Source organism: Pseudorca crassidens, chromosome 13 (assembly GCF_039906515.1).
Source record: "Pseudorca crassidens isolate mPseCra1 chromosome 13, mPseCra1.hap1, whole genome shotgun sequence".
Taxonomy (NCBI): Eukaryota; Metazoa; Chordata; class Mammalia; order Artiodactyla; family Delphinidae; genus Pseudorca; species Pseudorca crassidens.
In genome coordinates, this window is record NC_090308.1 from 79,575,998 (window position 1) to 79,603,477 (window position 27,480).

At 38.3% G+C, this 27,480-nt stretch overlaps 1 long non-coding RNA gene across 2 annotated transcripts in view; it reads left to right on the forward strand.

Moving 5' to 3' along the window:
• Window positions 1-27,480, forward strand: part of LOC137204838 (uncharacterized) — an 86,141-nt gene that overhangs the window by 8,984 nt on the left and 49,677 nt on the right. For both annotated transcript variants that reach the window (XR_010933862.1, XR_010933863.1), the window contains one exon: window positions 14,276-14,374. This is a non-coding gene — a long non-coding RNA (uncharacterized lncRNA). The remainder of the gene's footprint in view (window positions 1-14,275; window positions 14,375-27,480) is intronic.

Sequence of the window (27,480 nt, forward strand, 5' to 3'; positions counted from 1 at the left end):
TTTACATGTAGCTGTCCAGTTTTCCCAGCACAACTTATTGGAGAAGCTGTCTTTTTTCCATTGTATATTCTTGTCTCCTTTATCAAAAATGAGGTGACTGGGGCTTCCCTGGTGGCGCAGTGGTTGAGAGTCCGCCTGCCGATGCAGGGGACATGGGTTCGTGCCCTGGTCCGGGAAGATCCCGCATGCCGCGGAGCAGCTGGGCCTGTGAGCCATGGCCGCTGAGCCTGCGCGTCTGGAGCCTGTGCTCCGCAATGGGAGAGGCCACAGCAGTGAGAGGCCCACGTACCACAAAAAAAAAAAAAAAAAAATGAGGTGACTGTATGTGCGTAGGTTTATCTCTGGGCATTATATCCGGTTCCATTGATCTATGTCTCTGTTTTTGTGCCAGTACCATACTGTCTTGGTTACTGTAGCTTTGTAGTATAGCCTGAAGTCAGGGAACCTGATTCCTCCAGCTCTGTTTTTCTTTCTCAAGATTGCTTTCACTATTTGGGGTCTTTTGTGTTTCCATACAAATTGTGAAATTTTTTGTTCTAGTTCTGTGAAAAATGCCAGTGGTAGTTTGATAGGGATTGCATTGAGTTTGTAGATTGCTTTGGGTAGTATAGACATTTTCACAATGTTGATTCTTCCAATCCAAGAACATGGTATATCTCTCCATCTGTTTGTATCATCTTTCATCAGTGTTTTATAGTTTTCTGCATACAGGTCTTTTGTCTCCTTACGTAGATTTATTGCTAGGTATTTTATTCTTTTTGTTGCAGTGGTAAATGGGAGTGTTTCCTTAATTTCTCTTTCAGATTTTTCATCATTAGTGTAAAGGAATGCAAGAGATTTCTGTGCATTAATTTTGTATCCTGTCACTTTACAAACTTCGTTGATTAGCTCTAGTAGTTTTCTGGTAACATGTTTAGGATTCTGTATGTATAATATCATGTCATCTGCAAACAGTGACAATTTTACTTCTTCTTTTCTGATTTGGATTCCTTTTATTTCTCTTTCTACTCTGATTGCTGTGGCTAAAACTTCCAAAAGTATGTTGAATAATAGTGGTGAGAGTGGACAGCCTTGTCTTGTTCCTAATCTTTGAAATGGTTTCAGTTTTTCACCATTGAGAATGATGCTGACTGTGGGTTTGTCATATATGGCCTTTATTATGTTGAGGTAAGTTCCCTCTATGCCTACTTTCTGGAGGGTTTTTATCATAAATGGGTGTTGAATTTTGTCGAAAGCTTTCTCTGCATCTGTTAAGATGATCATATGGTTTTTCTCCTTCAATTTGTTAATATGGTGTATCACGTTGATTGATTTGCATATATTGAAAAATACTTGCATTCCTGGGATAAACCTCACTTGATCATGGTGTATGATCCTTTTAATGTGCAGTTGGATTCTGTTTGCTAGTATTTTTTTAAGGATTTTTGCATCTATGTTCATCAGTGATATTGGCCTGGAGCTTTCTTTCTTTGTGACATCTTTGTCTGGTTTTGGTATCAGGGTGATGGTGGCCTTGTAGAATGAGTTTGGGAGTGTTCCTCCCTCTGTTATATTTTGGAAGAGTTTGGGAAGGATAGGTGTTAGCTCTTCCCTAAATGTTTGATAGAATTCACCTGTGAAGCCATCTGGTCCTGGATTTTTTTGTTGGAAGAATTTTAATCACAGTCTCAATTTCAGTGCTTGTGATTGGTCTGTTTATATTTTCTATTTCTTCCTGGTTCAGCTTCAGAAGGTTGTGTTTTTCTAAGAATGTGTCCATTTCTTCCAGGTTGTCCATTTTATTGGCATAGAGTTGCTTATAGTAATCTCTCATGATCTTTTTTATTTCTGCAGTGTCAGTTGTTACTTCTCCTTTTTCATTTCTATTTCTATTAATTTGAGTCTTCTCCTTTCTTTCTGATGAGTCTGGCTAATGGTTTATCAATTTTGTTTATCTTCTCAAAGAACCAGCTTTTAGTTTTATTGATCTTTGCTATCGTTTCCTTCATTTCTCTATCATTTATTTCTGATCTGATCTTTATGATTTCTTTCCTTCTGCTAACTTTGGGGTTATTTTGTTCTTCTTTCTCTAACTGCTTTAGGTGCAAGTTTAGGTTGTTTATTTGAGATGTTTCCTCTTTCTTAAGGTAGGATTGTATTGCTATAAACTTCCCTCTTAGAACTGCTTTTGCTGCATCCCATAGGTTTTGGGTCATCGTGTCTCCATTGTCATTTGTTTCTAAGTATTTTTTGATTTCCTCTTTGATTTCTTCAGTGATCACTTGGTTATTAAGTAGTGTATTGTTTAGCCTCTATTTGTTTGTATTTTTTACAGATCTCTTCCTGTAATTGCTATCTAGTCTCATAGCGTTGTGCTTGGAAAAGATACTTGATACGATTTCAATTTTCTTAAACTTACCAAGGCTTGATTTGTGACCCAAGATATGATCTATCCTGGAGAATGTTCCATGAGTACTTGAGAAAAATTTGTATTCTGTTGTTTTTGGATGGAATGTCCTATAAAAATTAAGTCCATCTTGTTTAATGTATCATTTAAAGCTTGTGTTTCCTTATTTATTTTCATTTTGGATGATCTGTCCATTGGTGAAAGTGGGGTGTTAAAGTCCCCTACTATGAATGTGTTACTGTCAATTTCCCCTTTTATGGCTGTTAGTATTTGCCTTATGTATTGAGGTGCTCCTTTGTTGGGTACATAAATATTTACAATTGTTATATCTTCTTCTTGGATCAATCCCTTGATCATCCTGTACTGTCCTTCTTTGTCTCTTGTAATAGTCTTTATTTTAAAGTCTATTTTGTCTGATATGAGAATTGCTACTCCAGCTTTCTTTTGATTTCCATTTGCATGTAATATCTTTTTCCATCCCCTCACTTTCAGTCTGTATGTGTCCCTAGGTCTGAAGTGGGTTTCTTGTAGACAGCATATATATGGGTCTTGTTTTTGTATCCATTCAGCCACTCTGTGTCTTTTGGTGGGAGCAATTAATCCATTTACATTTAAGGTAATTATCGATATGTGTGTTCCTATTCCCATTTTCTTAATTGTTTCGGGTTTGTTATTGTAGGTCTTTTCCTTCTCTTGTGTTTCTTTCCTAGAGAAGTTACTTTAGCATTTGTTGTAAAGCTGGTTTGGTGGTGGTGAACTCTCTCAGCTTCTCCTTGTCTGTAAAGGTTTTAATTTCTCCATCAAATCTGAATGAGATCCTTGCTGGGTAGAGTAATCTTGGTTGTAGGTTTTTCTCCTTCATCATTTTAAATATGTCCTGCAACTCCCTTCTGGATTGCAGAGTTTCTGCTGAAAGATCAGCTGTTAACCTTATGGGGATTCCCTTGTGTGTTATTTGTTGTTTTCCCCTTGCTGCTTTTAATATGTTTTCTTTGTATTTAATTTTTGATAGGTTGATTAATATGTGTCTTTGCATGTTTCTCCTTGGATTTATCCTGTATGGGACTCTCTGTGTTTCCTGGACTTGATTAACTATTTTCTTTCCCATATTAGGGATGTTTTCAACTATAATCTCTTCAAATATTTTCTCAGTCCCTTTCTTTTTCTCTTCTTCTTCTGGAACCCCTATAATTCGAATGTTGGTGCGTTTAATGTTGTCCCAGAGGTCTCTGAGACTGTCCTCAGTTCCTTTCATTCTTTTTTCTTTATTCTGCTCTGCAGTAGTAATTTCCACTATTTTATCTTCCAGGTCACTTATTCGTTCTTCTGCCTCAGTTATTCTGCTATTGATCCCTTCTAGAGTATTTTTAATTTCATTTATTGTGTTGTTCATCATTGCTTGTTTCCTCTTTAGTTCTTCTAGGTTCTTATTAAATGTTTCTTGCATTTTCTCTATTCTATTTCCAAGATTTTGGATCATCTTTACTATTATTATTCTGAATTCTTTTTCAGGTAGACTGCCTATTTCCTCTTCATTTGTTAGGTCTGGTGGGTTTTTATCTTGCTCCTTCATCTGCTGTGTGTTTTTCTGTCTTCTCATTTTACTTATCTTAGTGTGTTTGGGGTCACCTTTTTGCAGGCTGCAGGTTCTTAGTTCCCGTTATTTTTGGTGTCTGCCCCCAGTGGCTACGGTTGGTTCAGTGGGTTGTGTAGGCTTCCTGGTGGAGGGGACTAGTGCCTGTGTTCTGGTGGATGAGGCTGGATCTTGTCTTTCTGCTGGGCAGGTCCACATCTGGTGGTGTGTTTTGGGGTGTCTGTGGACTTACCATGATTTTAGGCAGCCTCTCTGCTTATAGGTGGGGTTGTGTTCCTTTCTTGCTAGTTGTTTGGCATAGGGTGTCCAGCACTGTAGTTTGCTAGTCATTGAGTGAAGCTGGGTGTTGGTGTTGAGATGGAGATCTCTGGGAGATTTTCGCCATTTGATATTACATGGAGCTGGGAGGTCTCTTGTGTACCAGTGTCCTGAAGTTGGCTCTCCCACCTCAGAGGCACAGCACTGGCTCCTGGCTGCAGCACCAAGAGCCTTTCATCCACACGGCTCAGAATAAAAGGGAGAAAAAGTAGAAAGAAAAAGGATACAAGAAAAGAAAAGAAAGTAAGATAAAATAAAGTTATTAAAATAAAAAATAATTATTAAGAAAAAAAATTTTTAAGTAAAAAAAAAAACAATGGATGGACAGAACCCTAGGACGCATGGTGAAAGCAAAGCTATACAGACAAAATCTCACACAGAAGCATACACATACACACTCAGAAAAAGAGGAAAAGGGGAAAAAATCATAAATCTTGCTCTCCAAGTCCACCTCCTCAATTTGGGATGATTCATTGTCTATTCAGGTATTCCACAGATGCAGGTACATCAGGTTGACTGTGGAGCTTTAATCCGCTGCTTCTGAGGCTGCTGGGAGAGATTTCCCTTTCTCTTCTTTGTTCTCACAGCTCCCGGGGCTCAGCTTTGGATTTGGCCCCGCCTCTGCGTGTAGGTCGCCGGAGGGCGTCTGTTCTTCGCTCAGACAGGATGGGGTTAAAGGCGCCGCTGATTCGGGGGCTCTGGCGCACTCAGGCCGGGGAGAGGGAGGGGCACGGAGTGCGGGGTGGGCCTGTGGCGGCAGAGGCCAGCATGACGTTGTACCAGCCTGAGGCGCACCGTGCGTTCTCCTGGGGAAGTTGTCCCTGGATCCCGGGACCCTGGCAGTGGCGGGCTGCACAGGCTCCCGGGAGGGGAGATGTGGAGAGTGACCTGTGCTCACACACAGGCTTCTTGTTGGCAGCAGCAGCAGCCTTAGCGTCTCATGCCTGTGTCTGGGGTCCACGCTGTTAGCCGCAGCTCACGCCCGTCTGTGAAGCTCCTTTAAGCAGCGTTCTTAATCCCCTCTCCTCGCGCACCAGGAAACAAACAGTGAAGAAAAAGCCTCTTGCCTCTTCGGCACCTCCAGACTTTTCCTCGGACTCCCTCCAGGCCAGCCGTGGTGCACTAACCCCCTGCAGACTGTGTTCATGCCGCCAACCCGTCCTCTCCCTGCGCTCCAACCGAAGCCCGAGCCTCAGCTCCCAGCCCCTCCCGCCCCGGCGGGTGAGCAGACAAGCCTCTCGGGCTGGTGAGTGGCGGTCGGCCCTGATCCTTTGTGCGGGAATCTCTCCGCTTTGCACCCCGGTTGCTGTGCTCTCCTCCGTGGCTCCGAAGCTTCCCCCCTCCGCCACCCACTGTCTCCGCCCGCCAAAGGGCTCCTAGTGTGTGGAAACCTTTCCTCCTTCACGTCTCCCTCCCACTGGTGCAGGTACAGTCCCTATTCTTTTGTCTCTGTTTATTCTTTTTTATTTTGCCCTACCCAGGTACTGAGGGGGGGGGTTCTTGCCTTTTGGGAGGTCTGAGGTCTTCTGCCAGCGTTCAGTACGTGTTCTGTAGGAGTTGTTCCACGTGTAGCTGTATTTCTGGTGTATCTGTGGGGAGGAAGGTGATCTCCGCGTCTTACTCTTCTGCCATCTTCCCCCTCTCTCCTGTTTTCCCCTTTTTTAATATGAGGCCTCTGGATAAAATTATACTAACAGAAAGGCTGTTAAAATTATTTTTAAAGATAATTCCTGTTTGTTGGGCTACTTAGGGTCATGCTTGCTGACTTTTTGTGTCGTGGCTACAAAATGGGAAGAGTCACTGCCCACTGGGATGTAGGGGGCGGCTAAGGACAGCCAGAGCTGATGGCCTGAGGTTCCACCTATCCTGAATTCTGCAGCTTAGTGGCTGGGATGCTCTGGATTGTGGAGAGGGTTAGGATCCAAGTGTACGAAGAGACTGGACCTTGTGTAGGAATCTTGAAAGTAAAAAGAGCTAATTCGTGTGAGAGGCAAGTGTCCTGCGAAACAGAAGGGCAAGTGGGATTGGAACCAAGTTGTTTTAGTTTTTTTTTTTTTTTTTTGAATGTTTTTTGCTACTATGGTGTAAAATTTTGATGAGATACAATAAAAGGTCAATGAAATAGAGGGACTATTACTTTGTGCCTTTTCAAAATTTTTGGTTTTGTTATTTATGTGAGACTGAGGCATTTTGAGAAAAAGAGGGACAAAGTTGACAATCGTTTTAAGGAAGAAGATATTTCCTGATTTGTATAAGAAGATTAAAATGAGGAAGAAACTGGGGGCCACAAGACCCAATGTTGTTTTGGGTGATGAGAATCAGAAGTGGACCAATAATTAGCAATAAATTACTTTTTGGGGGGTGAGAGGCTGGAAGGACTTTTATTTGTTTGTTTATTTGAATTTTTAAAATTGAAGTGTAGTTGATTTAAATGTCTTGTTAGTTTCAAGTGTACAGCACAGTGACTCAGTCATATACATATTCTTTTTCAGATTCTCTTCCATTATAGTTATTACAGAATACCAAGTATAGTTCCCTGTGCTATGCAGTAGGTCCTTGTTGCTTATCTATTTTGTATCTAGTTGTATGGCCAATAAGTTACTTTTAAACTGGTTAGGATTTGGGAGTCAGAAAAAACTTCTAAGTTATGGGATCCTGGTTCTTGGCTGAGTTACTGAATTTCTCTGTCTTCATTTCTTTCGTGTTGAAAGTGGAGATAATTGTATCCTCATCACAGGGCTTTTGAGAGGGTTAAATGAAAGAGTTGATGTAAGGCCTTAGCATGGCTCTGACAGTAAATCTGACCACTGCTCTTAATGATCGTGCACTGCAAGACTTACCTCAGGTTCAGTTCGTGATTCACCCCGCAATTTGAAAGTAATAGCTAATGAATTTTCTGAAACATTAGCTTCTGAAATTTTAAACATTAACTGAAATTTAACAGACACATAAACATAATAGAAACATGAACTTGTAAAAAAATACCGTTTTTCTGGGTAAAACTTGAGATAACCCAGAAGTGAAACTTTTAAGTTTTGCAGATGACAGCTTTCAGTGAACTGTTTGTGAAGTTTAAAAGCAAATGAGGGCTTCCCTGGTGGCGCAGTGGTTGGAGGTCCGCCTGCCAATGCGGGGGACACGGGTTCGTGCCCCGGTCCGGGAAGATCCCACATGCCGCGGAGTGGCTGGTCCCGTGAGCCATGGCTGCTGAGCCTGTGCGTCCGGAGCCTGTGCTCTGCAACGGGAGAGGCCAGAGCAGTGAGAGGCCCGCGTACTGCCAAAAAAAAAAAAAAAAAAAAAAAAAGCAAATGAAAGCAGCCACATCTGATAATATACCAGGTTATGCATTCATTTTTTTTATTTAATAATACTTTATTAAAGGTGACTAGATATAATTAAACAAAGGAAACCTTTAACATACTTAGCTTTGGCTATTATTATACTTCTGATAGCAATAGTCAAGTGGTGATGGGTGTTTAATTCTTTCACTCTACAAAATATGTGACATTTTAGATGTCTGATGATAGCTGTTGAATTCGTCACTCTAGAATATCTGTGAATTTATGATTCTGAAGTTTTTCTGGATGAGAGAGGTTTGAGAATTTGGTGGAAGTCTCAGAAAAAGCCTGAAAAGCATACCTATAATTTTGCTTACAACCTCTACGGTTCACAGACTCTCTGAAACAATTCATAAAACCTGGAGTTTATGGATTCCAGATTGTGAGTCCCTGCACTGTATTCTTAAAGGAATGCATTTTACAAGGGTTCTCTGGAGCCTGTCTTCAGGATGTTTTGTATTGAGTGTATGAGGGTAACGGGAGCAGCAGAAAGTCCCTCGTCTTCCCCGGAACAACCAATTTTATTTCTCAAGCTGTAGTTAGGAATACCCTGATGACACAGATTGTTGAGTTTGGATATTATAAATTCAACAGTATCACTCTGTGTGTGTGTGTGTGTAGCTTAGTGTATGTATATATAAACACATATAAATATGTATTAATATAATTGCAATCCAGTGCTTTAAAATATTGCCCACCAGCACATAAATCCACCAAGAACCATCTGCTTATGCAATACAGGGAAGATTATGGGCCCACCCAGGGCTTCAACTCTGATAAGTGGATCATAGTCATTTCTATACTTAAATTCCTTTCACTCTTGATTAATATCCTGACATGGGAAAACCTCAGCTTTGTTCTCCAGGAATTGAAGTCTTGACATTGTGTCTCAAAAGCATCCCGTCACCGGTTTACCACCTCCGCATTGCCAGCTGCCTGCCCACTCACCCACTGGAACATGTGGGTCGTCTTGGCTACAGCATTCCTTTAAGGCATATTTTTAAAAAAATACTTTCCAATTTATTTTATGAATCCAGTGTAAAATCGACACCATAGTTGCATCAGATTATTAAAATAAAATTTTAGACCATCCCTTTCATAAACAGATATACGTTCTAAGAAAAATATTATTATATGAATATAGCCATATATAAAAATACATACATTAGTACCAAGTGGGATAAACTAAAAAATGCAAGGGTGTATTAGCCTTCAAAATTAAGTCAGATCTTTCTCCTAAAGCAAAGGAAATAAAAGCAAAGATAAACAAATGGGACCTAATTAAACTTAAAAGCTTTTGCACAGCAAAGGAAACCATCGGCAAAATGAAAAGACAACCTACTGAATGGGAGAAAGTATTTGCAAATGATATGACTGATAAGGGCTAAATATCCAACATATATAAACAACTCATACAACTCAGCATCAGAAAAACAAACACCCCAATTAAAAATGGGCAGAAGACATGAATAGACATTTTTCCAAGGACTCCATGCACATGGCCAACAGACACATTGAAAGTAGCTCAACATTGCTAATCATCAGGGAAATGCAAATCAAAACCACAATGAGATATCACCTCATACCTATCAGAATGGCCATCAAAAAAGAGAACACAAATAAATGTTGGCGAAGATATGGAGAAAAGGGAACCCTCATACACTGTTGGTGGGAATGTAAATTGGTGCAGCCACTGTGGAAAACAATATGGAGGTTTCTCACAAAACTAAAAATAGAACTGCCATATGATCCAGCAATTCCACTCCTGGGTATATAACGGAAAAGAATGAAAACACTAATTCAAAAAGATACATGAATCCCAATGTTCATTGCAGCACCATTTACAATTGTGTGTATATATATATATATATATATATACTATATAAATAGTATATATATGTATATGTATACTATGTATATATATACTATATATATATACATATATATATTTGTAATGAAATACTATTCAGCCATAAAAAAGAATGAAATTTTGCCATTTGCAGCAACATGGATGGACTTAGATGGTATTATGCTAAATGAAATAAGTCAGACAGAGAAAGACAAATACTGTATGCTCTCACTTATATGTAGAGTCTAAAAAATAAACTAGTGAATATAACAAAAAAGAAACAGACTCACAGATATAGAGAACAAACTAATGGTTATCAGTGGGGAGGGGCAAGATAGGGGTAGGAGATTAAGAGATACAAACTACTATGTATAAAATAAATAAGCTACAGGGGCTTCCCTGGTGGCACAGCAGTTAAGAATCCACCTGCCAATGCAGGGGACACAGGTTCCAGCCCTGGTCCAGGAAGATCCCACATGCTGCGGAGCAACTAAGCCCGTGTGCCGCAACTACTGAGCCTGCGCTCTAGAGTCCACGAGCCACAACTACTGCAGCCCGTGTGCCTAGAGCCTGTGCTCCATAGTAAGAGAAGCCACTGCAATAAGAAGCCCACACACTGCAACAAGAGTAGCCCTCACTTGCCACAACTAGAGAAAGCCTGCACGCAGCAATGAAGACCCAACAGCCAAATAAATAAGTAAATGAATAAATTTAAATAAATAAATAAGCTACAAGGATATGTTGTACAACACAGGGAATATAGCAAATATTTTATAATAACTATAAATGTAGTATAAACTTTAAAAATTATGAATCACTATATTGTACACCTGTAACATACAATATTGTACATCAACTATACTTCAATTAAAAAAGGTTAAAAAAAAAAGTAGATCATGTAAAACAAAAAACCAAAAAAAAACCTCTGGGGGCTTCCCTGGTGGCACAGTGGTTGAGAGTCCGCCTACCGATGCAGGGGACACGGGTTCGTGCCCCGGTCCGGGAAGATCCCACATGCTGCGGAGCGGCTGGGCCCATGGACCACGGCCGCTGAGCCTGCGCGTCCGGAGCCTGTGCATCCGGAGCCTGTGCTCCGCAACGGGAGAGGCCACAACAGTGAGAGGCCCGCGTACCGCAAAAAAAAAAAAAAAAAAAAAAAAAGGAGATCATGTAAATTATTCCATCAGCAAAAAAAAAAAAAAGAAAAAGAAAAAGAAAAAGAGCATACTATCATCTAGAATAAATGTTTTAAAAATTTAGTAAAATTCAACATCTATGCATTGATGAGTACAAAAAACTTTTTAGCAAGGTAGTAAACATAAGCAACCTCCTTAATCAGTTTAGACCTTTGTATCATGAATGTACCCCTCCTGCTGTCTCCTTGACTTTTTCTTTGTCTTTGGAAGTAGAAGATTTTTTTGGTAGGTTCTAGTCTATTTTGTCAATGGCTGTTCAGCAGTTAGGTGTGATTTTGGTGTTTTCATGAAAGGAGGTGAGCTCAGGTTCCTCTACTCTGCAACTTGTCCCACAAATGTCCAGATTAAGCTTTTGAAAATGAACCTATAGCAGTAAATATATATATATATATATATATACACACACATATATATATATATGTGTGTGTGTGTATATATATATATATATATATATATATATATATATATACACACACATATACATGATAGTCTGCTACTGTGTGTCTCTACGGCATGAGACTTAAATGAACAATTCCTCACCAGGGCCCCTAGGTGGGCCTCTCAGTGTTCAGCTTGGCCTTGGTCAGCTGGGTTATGACTAGTAATACCTGAGTTTAGAGAAGACCCCCATCTCATTCTCTTAGTGAGAATTTATTCACTCATCCACGCATCAGTTCATGCAACAACTCTTAACTGAGTGCCTACATGTGTGAAAACACTACAACACTTATTATCTCTGTGTAATGCAGCCTTCAGTGTACTGTAATTTTTCAAAAGCTTTAAACCTTTTTTAGGCCAGAGTTTTATACATAACATGGAATGATAGAAAGATGATCTAAAACTGTATATAACATAGAATGATAGAAAAATTATCTGAACTTGATAATCCAAGACCAACGAATATGCTCTTTAATTATGCATTCATCTTTGCATTCTCTTTTTTTTAAATTTTACTCATTTATTTATTTACTTATTTTTGGCTGCGCTGGGTCTTCGTTGCTGCGCACGGGCTTTCTCTAGTTGCGGCGAGCAGGGGCTGCTCTTGGTTGCGGTGTGTGAGCTTCTCATTGTGGTGGCTTCTCTTGTTGCGGAGCACGGGCTCTAGGTGCACAGGCTTCAGTACTTGTGGCTCACGGGCTCAGTAGTTGTGGCTGGCGGGCTCTAGAGCAGAGGTTCAGTAATGTGGCGCATAGGCTTCACTGCTCTGCGGCATGTGGGATCTTCCCGGACTAGGGCTCAAACCCGTGTTCCCTGCCTTGGCAGGCGGATTCTGAACCATTGCGCCACCAGGGAAGCCCCTCTATGCATTTTTTACACCAGTGGTGACTTTGCCCCTGAGGGGGATTTGCAAGACCTAGAGACACTTTTGGTGGGCACAGGGCAGGTGAGAGAGGCAGTGGGGAGGTGTTGCTATGGTGTTCAGGGGGTAGAGGCCAGGGATGCTGATAAATAACCTACAACACACAGGACAATCCCCACAGCAGAGTTATTCTTCCCCAAATGCCAAGAGTGCTGAGGTTGGGAAACCTCACTGTAGAGAAACCCTTTAAGCCAGCCTTTGAAGGCACTGAGGAAGGGGGGTTTTCTTGCTGTCATCTGGTAATATATGTTGCTCTATGCACCATATAGTTCTATATTTAGAATTTTAGTTTTTAGTATGTACCTGAGGAAATGATGCTAGACATTCACAGGAAAACTATTTTCTCATTTAAAATAAAATATTTCAGTGTCTACAATACCAGAGAAAGTCAATAGGTAAATAAGCATGTCTAGCTCAGTAATATTCTAGAAGGTTAGAGCAACAACAGTTATCTTTTTACCTAAAAATTAGCATATCTTTCTGCCTCTACCACAGACAGAAAAAGAGCCGTGGAACAAATGAATGGCCAATTGGTTCAGGGTTTTGCAGACTCTGTGAGACGTTCTTTCTTGGTTGCATTTGAGTATAGATCATTCAAATGATGCCACAGATTTATTCAAGATTTCTCTAATTTCACATAAATTTACACAAGAGCCCTTTAGGTTAGGATGGTGATAAAATGCGAACAAGCAGATTAAAATAACTATGGTTTACAGCTAACCATTCACCACTTTCCTGGAGATATTTTATGAGCGATTCAAGCACGGACATTTGGTCTAAGTGCCATTTTAAAGCAAGTATTTCCATTGTGGGTTACGGCATCTTTTTTTTTGAGAAATTTAATAAAAACATATACATTGCTTGTGGTAATCATAGCCTTAGAAAAGCTACATCAAATTGAGAATATTTCTTTACTTCAGTTAATAATATATGAATGTATTATAGTGGCTAATAATTTTCTTGCATAACAGTGGTCTCTGGGTTAGAAAGAAATCTGTCAGATGGGAAAATATCAGAAGGAATGAAGTGACAATGCCTTTTCTTACTGTCATGTTATTCATGAATAAATGTACCTGTTTTTTATGGCAAAGCTTGTTTCTAGGCTCTCGTTTCTTAATCAGACATGTTTTCTATAAGTAGCAGTTATTTTTTTATGTATACACATATGCATACACAAGTTGGTTACAAACACATGGGTACATAGATCCTCTAAAAGATTAGCTTTATTTCCACCTTCACTGATCTACTAAGCTCCTTACGTTTCCTCACTGTGGAAGAGCAAGTAATTCCTTTAAGAAAAATAAAACTTCCTCACATTTGAATTATAAAGTATTCCTATTTCTTTAACACTCCTAGAACGGTGTTCCAATATTTGGTTTAAATACAAATGATTTAACTTGTGCTAGATTTTTTTCTGTTATGAATTAAACTGGAAAAGTCAGAGGTTTACTGGATTAGCTTAAATCATACTTTATTTAACATACAAGTAAACTTAGACACATTATTTAATCTCCTCATTCCTCATTTTTCTCACTTTCGAAATGGGAGACAAGAGTTGCTGGTAGATGAATTAAATTATATAACGTATGCAAATTTCCCTACACCCTGTTGGTGCTCTGACAATGTTAGATAGCTTATGGATGCTTCTAGTTTGTTAAGGGGAAATAAAGTAGGTACTTTAGGAAAAAATATTAAGAGTTACAACATGTTGAAATGTTTATCTGTTCATTAAAAGCTTTTTGCTTGTAAAGGAACATGGTTAACCAGCAAATCCAACATTGCTCAGTCATACAGATTCATATGTTGTTTAGCTGCTCCCAAACTGAAGTAAATATATGAAAACGTTCAAGTGCATGGATCTAAACAGGCTTAGCCTCTCCCTCCTGCTCTATGTTCTTTCTTTTTTCTTTTTAAACTTTTTATTCTAAACCCCCATGGGCTGTGCTTCCATAGCCAGAATGAGGTATTGGTCCAAAATGGTGGGTTTTCACATTCCCTTTATCACTTTTAGTCACAGCTAAACACAAGTTTCTTACCTCCTTTGGGACACTGAGGTGCTTGTTTGTCTCTAGTATTTTATAGAAACATAAATCACGAGCAAACATAATTTCAAAGATAAGCAAACAAAAAACAGAGAGAAAGGAAGACTTAACAGAGAATTTGATGACATTTTATATTCTCTGTCTTCTAGGGAAGGTCACAAGAAACTGAGTTTTATTTCATCTTCTTTCCAGAAGGATAAACCACCACATGGTGCTGTCAGGGGTCCCAGGCTCCACAGAAAAGATATTCTTGAGAGACAATGAAAACGGAAACAACACGAAATGAAAATGGTAGGTGATCAAAAATGTTAGTTAAATAAATAAAAATACCTTACTGTTACCCTCGGACATAGGCGTTAGATGATTACTGACTTTTTAATGAACTGTAGAGAACAGATATTTTTACACACACACTCATATGTACACTAACGGGACTAATAAGGAAACGTGCTATTGATGTCTGTGTCTGACATGGTGAAAGAAGATATACCCTGATCCAGCCTCCCTCAAGGGCCAAAGCCTGATGACAGTGTGTACTCTGACAGGTAAGTGGAGCTACCACCCTGAAGATATTTGTAAAATTTAAATGAACTTGAAATTCAGGTTTCACAGAGTGTCAGGTTGGGGGAAGGTCAAGTCAGGAAGCAAACCTACTCAAGGTTGGGGTCTCCTAGGTGATTCTCCTTGCATAGAACCGCAGCACATTAAGTCCTCAATTACAAAGCGAATTGGAAGAACATTGAAGGAAAATTACCTGTCTTGAAACTGGCATTAGGTTTGTGGGAAAGAAGGTTTTCCCATTAATCCTTAACAAACCAGTACCCAGCATTGCAGACTGCAGTCCTGTCATCCGGGTGGTTCAAAATGGCTGTCAGCAGTATTTCAGTATAAAGGTGGCCTCGTGAGTCTGGAAGAACCGAATGCAAACATACTACCCACCACCAAGGCCTCAAGGAATGCTTGCAGATATCATGTCGAAAAACAGGGCTTATCGTCAAAACTGCAAACACACAAGAAAAGGGGACAACACAGACAAGCACCATAAAAGTAAACAAACAGGGCTTCCCTGGTGGCGCAGTGGTTGAGAATCTGCCTGCCAATGCAGGGGACACAGGTTTGAGCCCTGGCCTGGGAAGATCCCACATGCCACAGAGCAACTGGGCCCATGAGCCACAGCTACTGAGCCTGCACGTCTGGAGCCTGTGCTTCGCAACAAGAGAGGCCGCGACAGTGAGAGGCCCACGCACCGCGATGAAGAGCGGCCCCCACTCGCCGCAACTAGAGAAAGCCCTCGCACAGAAATGAAGACCCAACACAGCCAAAAATAAATAAATAAATTTTTAAAAAAAAAGAGTAAACAAACAGCTGAATCAAACGGACAAAACATTGAGATATTGAATGTATCAGACAGACCATAAAATGGCTGTGTTTAGCATTTTAGAATATTTGCTTTTAAAAAGAGGTGATTAACAACAAAGGAAACCATAAACAAGATGAAAAGACAACCTTCGGAATGGGAAAAAATATTTGCAAATGAAGCAACTGACAAAGGATTAATCTCCAAAATATAAAATAGCTCAATATCAAAAAAACAAACAGCCCAATCCAAAGATGGGCAGAAGACCTAAATAGACATTTCTCCAAAGAAGATATACAGATTGCCAACAAATACATGAAAAGATGCTCAACATCACTAATCATTAGGGAAATGCAAATCAAAACCACAGTGAGGTATCACCTCACACTGGTCAGAGTGGCCATCATCAAAAATCTACAAAGAATAAATGCTGGAGAGGGTGTGGAGAAAAGGGAGCCCTCCTGCACTGTTGGTGGGAATGTAAATTGTTACAGCCACTATGGAGAACAGTATGGAGGTTCCTTAAAAAGCTAAAAATAGAACTATCATATGACCCAGCAATCCCACTACTGGGCATATACCCTGAGAAAACCATAATTCAAAAAGAGTCATGTACCACAATGTTCACTGCAGCTCTATTTACAATAGCCAGGACATGGAAGCAACCTAAGTGTCCATCAACAGATGAATGGATAAAGAAGATGTGGCACATATATACAATGGAATATTACTCAGCCATAAAAAGAAATGAAATTGAGTTATTTGTAATGAGGTGGATGGACCTAGAGTCTGTCATACAGAATGAGGTAAGTCAGAAAGAGAAAAACAAATACCGTATGCTAAAGTAAATATATGGAATCTAAAAAAACAGTACTGATGAACCTAGTCGGAGGGCAGGAATAAAGACACAGATGTAGAAAGCGGACTTGAGGACACAGCGAGGGAATGGGAGGCTGGGACAAAGTGAGAGAGTGGCATGGACATATATACACTACCAAACGTAAAATAGATAGCTAGTGGGAAGCAGCCACATAGCACAGGGAGATCAGCTCGGTGCTTTGTGACCACCTAGAGGGGTGGGATAGGGAAGGTGGGAGGGAGACTCAAGAGGGAGGAGATATGGGGATATATGTATATGTATAGCTGATTCACTTTGTTATACAGCAGAAACTAACACAACATGAAAAAGCAATTATACTCCAGTAAAGACATTAAAAAAAAGGTGATTAAAATATAAAGTGCTATAAAATTAAATAAGCAGACTTGAAGAAGAATACATAGAACTTTCAGACATAAAAAAATATATATTGAAATAAACCAGTGGCTAGGTTTGATGGAAAATTAGAGACTTTATGAGATTATCTAGATGATGATGAACTAGATGATAGATCTGAGGAATTTATCCTTACGGTAGGACAGTGAGAAAAAGAGAAGATATAACACAAAAAAGAGACAGGTAGAATAGAGTGAAAAATGCCAATATAATTCAAATATTTGGAGTTCTAGAAATAGAGGACAAAGAATGAGGTACTGGTAACATTTAGAAAGAAAAAGACTGAGGGATTTGCCAGTCTGATGAAAAATAGCAATCTATAGGGTCATGAATCCAAGGTAAATACAAAATAAATGAACACATAGATTATCTAGCTCAAAGCACAGAAGGCCATAGACTAAAAGAAAAATCTTAAAAACTACCAGAGAAAAGGAAAGTATAATCAGGCTGAAAACTGACCTCCCAGCAACAACAGTGGAAGCCAGAAAACAGTGGAATGAGAGAAAATATCTGTCAATCTAGAACTGTATACTGAGCAAAAATCACTTTGAAGAAAGAAAAAAAGTATTGCCAGATGAAGAAAAGTGAGAGAGTTTGTCACAAAAGATACACTGTTTAAAAAATTCAAAAGATGGCTTCCAGGCAAAAGGAAACCAATTTCACGTGGAAGATGTAAATAGGAATAAAGGACAAAGAAAGTAGTAAATACGTGGATAAACATAAACAACACGAAACAATACTTCTTTTGTGGTTCAGAACGCTAGAGCTATGATATTCAATAATAATTACATGTAAGTCAGAAAGACATCATTAGATTTAAAGGCTTAATTAAGGTCATTGTTTAGAAAGAGTGAAAATTATAATTTCAGCTTTTGATAAGTAGGCGGGTTGGAAATGCTAAAGATAACCAACAAAAGAATGGATGTAGAAGGTTTAACTTTCAAATCTGCAGTGAGGAAAATGAGTGAGGAAAACCATCCAGTCAATATTTTTAAAAGGTAAAACGAACAAACAAAAAAGAAACAGATAAGATGGGACAAATAGAAATCACCCAAACAAGACAGTAGAAGTAATACAAATCAATATCCCTCACGTCTGAGCTCTCAGTAGTTAGGTATTTGCAATAATGACTTGCATATATTTTATCAAAAATGTACTATCTGAAATGAAAACCAACTAAGATATAGCCACATATGTATCAGCAAAAATGTTAAGTTCTGTGTATGTTCAGGAAAGAGGCTTTTCTGTTCTTGCAGAAGTATCTCAGCTGTTTTCCTGATAATGTCTAATCTCTTGCTAATGTTATTTTCCTGAGGGTTTAGCTTCTGTTTCTTTCTGTAGGTTACCTAGGGGCACTAATACCTAGATCCAATTTAGATAGTATCCCTACCATATTTAACATATGATTTCTTTGTTTAGTTATGTAACAGTGCATGTTTATTATTAAGCATAGAAAGTCAAGTTAATTTGCCGTCACTACTCCACAGAATAAACACACGGCAGACACAACATACTCACTAACATCATTAAGCACTAAATAATTAGATAAATTGGGTTTAAAATGTTCTGTACAATGCAGAAATCTTTGGTGCTTTGTTACAGTGAGTTTCAGAGTGTTTCAGTGATGCCTGGGGAAATTGACCTCAGTTTTTGTATTATTACTTTTGCCTAATTTTATTTGCAGGAATATAACAGTATAAAAAAATTAAAGATCCATTTAAAAGACAAGAATTTTTACTCTTGATTAAAAAATAAAAGACACACCTGAAACTTCAGGATACAGTCTGAAAATGCAGGGTAGGATAAAGATACATTGGGCAAGCAGTAGTTGAAAGAAAGCTATAACTCTTTAAACGTCAGACAAAATAGATTTTAGGACAAAAAACATTAGTTGAGATGAAAGGGTAATTATAAGTGGAGAAATGTTTCAATTTACCAGCAAGATTTAAGAATTTTAATCTGTATACATCTGCTTAATAATACAGTCTTTATATATGCATGAACTGAAAAGGATGAAAAGACATACAACTATCAGAACTGGAAAATTTTAACACATTCATCTGGTAACTGAAAGATGAGGCACATAAAATCAGTGAGTGTACAGAAGATCTGAATAACATGATTAACAGGTTTAGCTTAACGGGTGAATTGCAAAACGCTCATCTGTTCAAGGGCACTTAGAACCTTCACAAAACTAACCACATACTGTGCTGTAAAGCCAGACTCACCAAACTTTAAACGGCTGGGGTTACGCAGGACACATACTCTGACCACAGTGGGACTACGTTAGAAATAATTAACAAAAAGATAAGACAAAAGTCATACTTCTGGAAATTTAACATTTCTAAAAAATCATAGGTCAAATAAGAGCTCATAATGAAAATTAGGAAGTCCTGAGAACCGAATGGTAATGAAAATGCTGCATATCAAACTAACGTGATGAAGCTGATGTGGTTCTTAGAAGGACATACAGAGCTTTAAGTCATTATGTTAGAAAATAGAAAAGCCTCAAAGTAAATGAACTTAAGAAATTAGACAATCTGCATTCACCTCCTAAAAATAGGCAGGAAATAATAGAGGACCAATGGAAAGAAAACAGACATACAATAGAGGGAATCAATAAAGCCCAAAATTGATTATTTGAAATAGATAACAAAATTGACAAGCAAGGAGAAAAAAGTGAAAAAATAATATTAGCAATGAAAAGGGGGGAAGGGTATAGCAAGATACTCTGTATAGTTTGAATGATAAGTTAATATTCAAATATTATTCTAATGAATGTAAAACATTACATAAAGTGAACAAATTCTCAAAGTATAAATTTAACTTATAGAGAAATAGGGAGACAAAAACTAAATAGAATTTTCACTCTTAAGAAATTGAATCAGTAGTTAAAAACTCTCCCCTCCCCTGTACCTTCCCAAAAAGGCTCAAATATTTTATTTCTAATTTCCATCAAACATTCAACAGCTGAATTCATTCCAGCTTTACACAAACTATTCTAAAGCATAGAAGTAGAGGAAATATCCCCTGTTCATTTCATGTGGCTCTCCTGATCTTGAGTTCAAAACCTGGACGTTATAAGAAAAGTATGGGTCAAACTAACTTGTGAACATAGATTTTAAAACCTTAACATCTGACAAATTTATGTTGATTCAGAAATACAAGGTGGTTTAACAGAAGATAAACTTCAATAATATACCATATTAACAAATTAAGGAGAAATGTAAAATGATATAAATGGTTGAAGATATAAAGGACTTGATAAACATTGCTTTGTGTTAAAATGCTTATCGAACTGAGACGTGAAAGCAAAACACTTTCCTAATTTGATGTATTGTCAAAAGCAGGGGAGAGAATACCTAATGATAAAACTTTGAAAGCATTCTTTTTAAGATAAGACAGAGAAAAGGGTTCCTTCTATCACCACAGTTACATTTTATCAGGACAGCAAAGGAAGACAAGAAAATACGTAAAATTTAAAAAGAAAAAATGGATCTCTTGCTTTTCACAGATGGTATAATTTTTTTGTTTGTTTTTTGTTTGGGGTGTGTGTGTGTGTGTGTGTGTGTGTGTGTGTGTGTGTTTAGAATCCTCTAAAGAATCACTGAGTAAATTTAGCAAGATTGCTGGACACACATAGCAATGAAAACCTTCAGTCATACCTCTAAACATTAGCAACAAAGAGTTAGAAAATGGAATCAAACAAATATAACCTTTACCGTGACATTATAAAAATTAAGTACTTAAGGCTGAATTATCAAAAAATGTGCAAAAGATTCATTGAGAAAATTATAAAATCTAATCAAACAGCATTAAGCAAGACCTAAGTAAATGGAAAGAAACACCATATTTATAGGGTGGAAGATAAAACATCATAAAAAATAAACTTTCCCTTTAGTGAATCTGTAAATTCAACGCAATTCTAATAAAACGTCTGACGAATTTTGGTTTGTGTTTGTGTATATTTTATTGTTATAGAACTTAACAAACCAACTGATTCTAAAATTTGTATTGAAGGGCAAAAAGTCCAAAATAGCTAAGACACCCCTGAAAAGAATAAACTTGCCTTACTGAGATAAATTGTTAAGAATAATTATAAAACTGTAATAATCAAGCCAGTGAACAAAATAGGAGAGGGCCCAGAAACAGAAATAAAACATATATAAACTTGATTGATGGTAAGTTGGCATTTTATATTAATGGAGACAAATGGATTTTTAATGAAAAGGCATTGGGATAACTATGGTGAAAATAAAATTGGGCCTAAACAGAAACACGTAAATAATTTCCAGTTGTCGTACTGATGGAGAATATCTTTACGTTTACAGAATAGGGAAGGCTTCCTAAAACAAGGCCCCAAATGCATGAATGGATACATTAAATAACTTCTGCTCAAAATATCCATAAGTTAACTAAAAAGACAAACCAAATTCAGAAGATACTTGCAATATATATAACTGACAAAGAATTAGAGTTCAGGACGTATAAAGAAACCACAAAAATCAACAGGAAAAAGACAAACAATCCAATAAAATGGGCCAAAAAGAAAAAAAAGGGGGAAAAAGTACAGTCATTTCACTTGAGAAAAACAGGCAGCCAGAAAATATAAGATGTTCAACCTCACTAAGACTCAGACAAATGGAAGTTAAGACTGTAATGAGAAGTCAATTCATACCCACTAGATTGGCAAAAAATTGTAATGTGAGACCACGATGTTTGGTCTTGAGTATGGCGCCAGCAGGACCCTGTGGTAGAAGGAGGTGTGCATTGAAACCAAAACTATTTGATGTTTTCCAACTGAGTTGAAGATACACCATACCCAGGACCTATACATTCCACCCTCGTCTCTATTCCTGAAAACCACGTGCACACGGATTACCAGGAAATGTGGGCAAGAACGTTATTAGAAGCACTGCTTGTTACCAGCAAAAAGCTGGAAACAAGCCAATAGTAGACTGAATCAATAAATTGTGGAATATTCGTACAAGGGACTAGTAAACTACAGGAAAACAAGTGAATTGACAACCATATCCGACGTGGATGAATCTCAGGAACAAAAAAAGCCAAATTCAACAAGACACTCGATAATTCCATTTATATGAAGTATTGATACTAAAGTAAACAGTATGCCGTTTGCGTATATATACTTGGTGACAACTTTAAAAAGCAAAGGAAGGATGCAGAAAATATGGTGATGGTTACTTGGGATAGAGCGGAGAGGTCGGGAGACGGGATGAGATTGGAGACCAGCATTTAGACCTAGAAAGCGATATCAGGTAAACAGGTGTTTGTCCAAGTGTTGCATTGCTATTTTTGTACTTTACACGTATTTTATTCTTTTTTGGTATCTACACAATATTTAATGAAAATACGTGAAAAAGACTACCTTCAATAAGTGCTGTGCATCAAACTCACATTCGTAATGTGATAACTGCAGACCTTCTTCTAATCATTCCCTGTAAGGCATTCACGTTACCTGAGAACATCCCAGGGCCTATCAGAGCAGATGTGATTCTAAGTAAGTCAACCCTGGTGCAACTTCTCAACTTTGTTTTCTCAGTGTAGAACCATTTTGGCAGGGAGAAGGGATGAACAGCAGGGCAATGACAGCACGCAAATCATCACTGTTCTCTGCCTTCTTCAGATTGCTGTAAGAAGAGGGTTAAAGTACCTGGAGGATAAAGCACAGCTCAATCACTAAGTGAATTTGCTGTCTGGGGCTGCACTTATAGACAATCTGAAATGGGATTGACTTACAGACATTCCATATCATCTTTTGTCTTAATTTAAACTATAATTCTTTTTACGTGAAAAACATCTTACTGTTTTCTGTCAATATTACGAACTACCCACCACTGTTGTTTTATTTTACAGGTTATTAAAGAGGAACTCTTGGGTGTTTTAATTTCAGTTTTATGTAGGTCCTTATGTCTCTATTTGTGTTATTTTAATTGTTTCTGTCTTCAGGGAGCTTATAATCTATAACCCTTGGCTTAAGGCATAATGGCTCACCAAGGAGCCATACCTGAGAGGCACTAAGCTATTGCTTTTTGAAGTTGCTGCCGCCTTGTAGAGATGTGCCTTCACTTAATCGTAGATCAAGGTACAAGCTTTCTTGCTTATATTCTTATACATACTTTCTTATATTCATAGTGACTTTTCCAGAGCTCACCAGGCAACTGAAGCCAACTGAATATAGCAGTACCAGTCATGATACTTTCCTCTTAGTTAACTGGAAGGCACAGTTTTTAAACTAAAGATAAGACAACTGATACACTATTTTAAATTCGACTGCCTGAAAAACTTTCAGTAGTAAACGAACTTTTATGATTAATATGGAAAATAAGTCTGCTCTCCCCTACCCCCATGCTCCATTCTGTGTTTTAGTTGTATTTGTGCCAAGATGTTTTGGCAATCTGTACATCTTTTTTTAAAAAACCTCAAAAGTAAATAACAAAACACAGACTCCATGGTTGTGTGGCTGATTTTACAGAGTATTACGGCATGGAGAGCTGTGATAAAGTTCTCCCAAAGCTTTCTACCCCTACAAGTGCATCTTTGGAATCTTTCCATAATGCGTGTGTGTGTGCACACGCGCGTGTGTGCGTGCACCCGTGTGTAATTTCTACATTGGTATTACATTAACATGACTCAAAATTTCAAAAAAAAATTCTTTTAATGATATCTGGTGGCCCTCAAAATCCTGAAATGGTAACTAAAAAAAGCTGGGTAAAATGTTTAAAATTTTTCTAAAAGCATAAAAGTGCTAACAAGATATTGAAGAATTACCTGGGCAAACTCTAGGAGAAACTGAAAATTCAGAGGGTTAAGCTCAAAACTAAAAGCTGCTTTTGCCCAGATGGTATTTGTCTATTGAAAGAAACAGCTGTGGAACTGAGCTGTGGTTTTGGCAGCCTCCTGAGGCAAAAGGACAGGCTTCAGAAATCAATTCCTACCCAACTGCAGAGTCTGAAAACAGCTATCCCCTCTGAGGAAGGGTGACCCAGAAAGAAAGGAGCCCTTACCAGAACCCGCAGGCTCTGCAGAGGACACTTTCGTAAAGCCCCCAACACCCTGATGAAAGTGAGTGAAATCTTTTGAGACCTTGAATTATTCCTGCAATTATTTTTTTTTCAGATACAATGATCAGACACCCCGAAAAGAAAATATCGTAAATTCGAACCAGCAAAATAAAGTAGACGTTAGAAAGAGATTATAATGAATTCAGATATTTAGATGAACAGACATGTATTATAAGACAACTTATGGTTACAAACTAACACTATAGAAAAACAACGGGCAGAAGAAATAAAAATTATTTTAAGAAAGACACTGATTTTATAAAACCCAAATCAATCTTCTCATCCTAAAACTGTAACTAAAATTAAGAATTCAGTGGAAAGATTTCACAACTGAATAGAAATAGCTGAAAAGAAAATTAGTGTGCTAGAAGACCGGTTAGGAATAAATTATCTGGATTGCAGCATGAAGAAACAAGGAGATGGAGAATGCATAGGACACACTAAGAAACACAGAACATAGATGGAGAAGATCTCAAATAACTCGGGTTGGAATTGATTTTTGTAGTTTTTCCCTCTAGACCCAGGAGGCTGTGGAGGGAGGTGGGAGTGGTTATAAAAAGGCAACATGAAGGATCCTTTCGGTATTGGGACTATTCTTTACCTTGGCTAGGGTAAGGGAAACACAGACTTGTGTATGTGATACCACTATATAAAACTAAACACACACACATATGCAAACAAGTACACGTAAAACTGGAGAGATATGAATATGATCAGAGGATTGTACAAACGTTAATTTGCTTGTTGTTATACTATAGTTTTATAAAATTTTAACATTGGGGAAAACTAGGAAAAGTGCACAGTGAGATCTCTCTGTATTATTTCTTACAACTGCACGTGAATCTACAATTATCTCAATAAAATTTGAATAAAAAAGGAAGCACACACCTGGATACATGATCATGAAAATGCAGAATACCTAAGGCAAACACAACAGGAGAAAGAAAAGGTAGATTACCTCCGAGAAAGAGCCCAGCAGCTTGACCACCAGCTCACTCCTTAATGCAACCAAGGATGCTAGGGGTCAGTAGAATAATATCGTCAACATTTTAAGATAGATAGACAGCTGGTGAAGTTATCCTCTGAAATGAAGGTGAAATAAAATAGAGACATTTTTAGATAAACAAAATTTGGAAGTGGTCAACACCCACAAGGCTATACTAAATTCTAAAGGATGTATTTCATAAGAATAAAAATGACCCTGGGTGAAAGATTTGAGATACACAAGGGAATAAAAAGCAGTCAAAATGGTAAGTGATAGTTTGTGAAACATGACAAGGTATCAGATATCTCAATGGGATATCAAGACTTAGTAACATTAAGACTGTGTGGAATAATTAAGATAGCCCAGTGGGACAGAAGACAGAGCCTGGAAACAGGATTAAGCAGTGCAGAGCAGTGGGAAAGCATATCTTTTATTTTTTATTTAATTAAATTAATTAATTAATTTATTTATTTATTTATGGCTGCGTTGGGTCTTCGTTGCTGCGTGCAGGCTTTCTCTAGTTGCGGCGAGCAGGGGCTACTCTTTGTTGCGGTGCACATGCTTCTCACTGCGGTGGCTTCTTTTGTTGTGGAGCATAGGCTCTAGGTGCACGGGCTTCAGTATTTGTGGCTCGCAGGCTCTAGAGTGCAGGCTCAGTAGTAGTGGCTCATGGGCTTAGTTGCTCTGTGGCCTGTGGGATCATCCTGGACCAGGGCCCGAACCCGTGTCCCCTGCATTGGCGGCGGATTCTTAACCACTATACCACTAGGGAAGTTCCAAAAGCATATCTTTTAAATAAACAGTACAGGAAGTGGTAATAGGTATCTAGGTGGGAAAATATGCAAGTGGGTCCCTACTTACACCATTCACAGGTGGATGAGGCACAATGATAAAGTTGATGGAAATGTTTGCATAACATATTCATGGCATCTGGGAAGGGAAATGTTTCTCAAATGAGACACAAAGAGCACAGCCAAAATGGAAAAAATAAAAAAATAGGACTATCTTAGAATGACAAAATTTTCTCATCAAAAGGTACCATAAAAATGACTAAAAGACAAGCCAGAGTGGAAGAAATATTTGCTGACAGGTAAAAGACTCATCTTCATAACATACAACGAGCTCATACAAATCAATAAAAGGGAGAAGATCCAATAGAAAAAAATGGGCGAAGTACATGAATAGGCACTTGCCCAAACAAGTCGTCCAAAAGGCCGATAAACTTTTGTAAAAAGTGCTGGGCTTCATTTACAACCAGGGAAATGTAGGTTAAAATCATAATGAGATAACAGTACTACCCCCGCAGGGCTCACCAACAGATTGGCAAGGTTTGAATTCTCAAAACCCAATAAAAGAAAAACAACTCAATTTTAAAATGGGTAGAATCTTTTAACAGACACTTCACCAAAAATATTCAGGTGACAAATAAGCACATAAAAAGGTGCTCAACATCACAGGTCATTAGATATGTACAAATTAAGATCACAGCAAAATACAACCACACACCTATCCAGAGAGAGAAAATTACAAAACCTGACCACACCAAGATGCCAGGTGTTGCTGCGCAGGTAGAAGGACTGGAGCTCTCATACACCGCTGGTAGAAATAATTTTCTGTAGCCTTACTTGTATGTTGAGCCTGAAATTTATCTGTCTCCTAGTTTCACTAACAAATAGATTCACGTTTTGGTTGCTTTTCTACGTTTTCCAGTAGAAGGAGGAGGAATGCTGACTTTTACAGCCATGCACATCGGGAAACATTCCTTACATTTTTAAGTGGTTCTACTGTATTGTGTAATGTTATTATGAAACAAAACAGAAAGAATATTTCTACGCTACTTCTTACACGATGAAAATTAATCTGATCCAATGTATTCTGTAACATAGAGAGGGAACATTACGATCAGAAAAATGAATGGTAAAGGAAAGCAAAGCAGTTATACCATCCTAAAGTAAGATCCAGTACAATAGAGAGGAGAAAAAGCACGCAGATGATCTCACCCAAGGCACAGGACTGTGTGAACGTTCTTCAGTGGGAAGGGTGTTTACCCCGTGGCAGACTCATGGCGGAGCTGGACGAGGTTGCCCACCTGTCTTCTGAGGGCTCGAGTCTCATTCCTGGAGACCCCTGAGGGTCTGCTTTTGTTATGGGGTAGATCTGACATTTAATTCCTAGGCTTTGAACACAGCATGAATTCAAGAAGCCTGCAGGAGTGCCTTTCCACATTTCTACTGATAGCTATTGGACATTTTATGCTTGATAAAACACTAAGAAAGGCTCTCTCAGAAGCAGTTTGGTTTTCAGGAGGCTTTTTGTTTTGAGTCACTATTGCCTAGAGATGCTCAGCTTCATTCCTCCAACACAGGAAATCCTGAATTTCTTTTCCGTTTCATTGTCCCAACCTATTCCCCTGCAAATGTCATCTTATATTCACTTCATTGGTTTAACTACATTTATTTCTCGACCTTTTCTGTCTTCTGTGGAATGTCTTCAGACGTCTCTCTTCTGAAAGGTAGAAAAGAAATACGAGGGAGAAGTTGGCGTGGAGGACGATGTGGGTTGTTAGTCCAAGAGGGAAGGCAAATGGGGAGAAGCAGGAAGGAAAGACTGAATTTCGTGTAAAAGTGTGGCCCAGACAGGCTGACAGAAAATGCTTTAGGATAACATATACCCTGATTCAGACTGAAAGTAAGTATG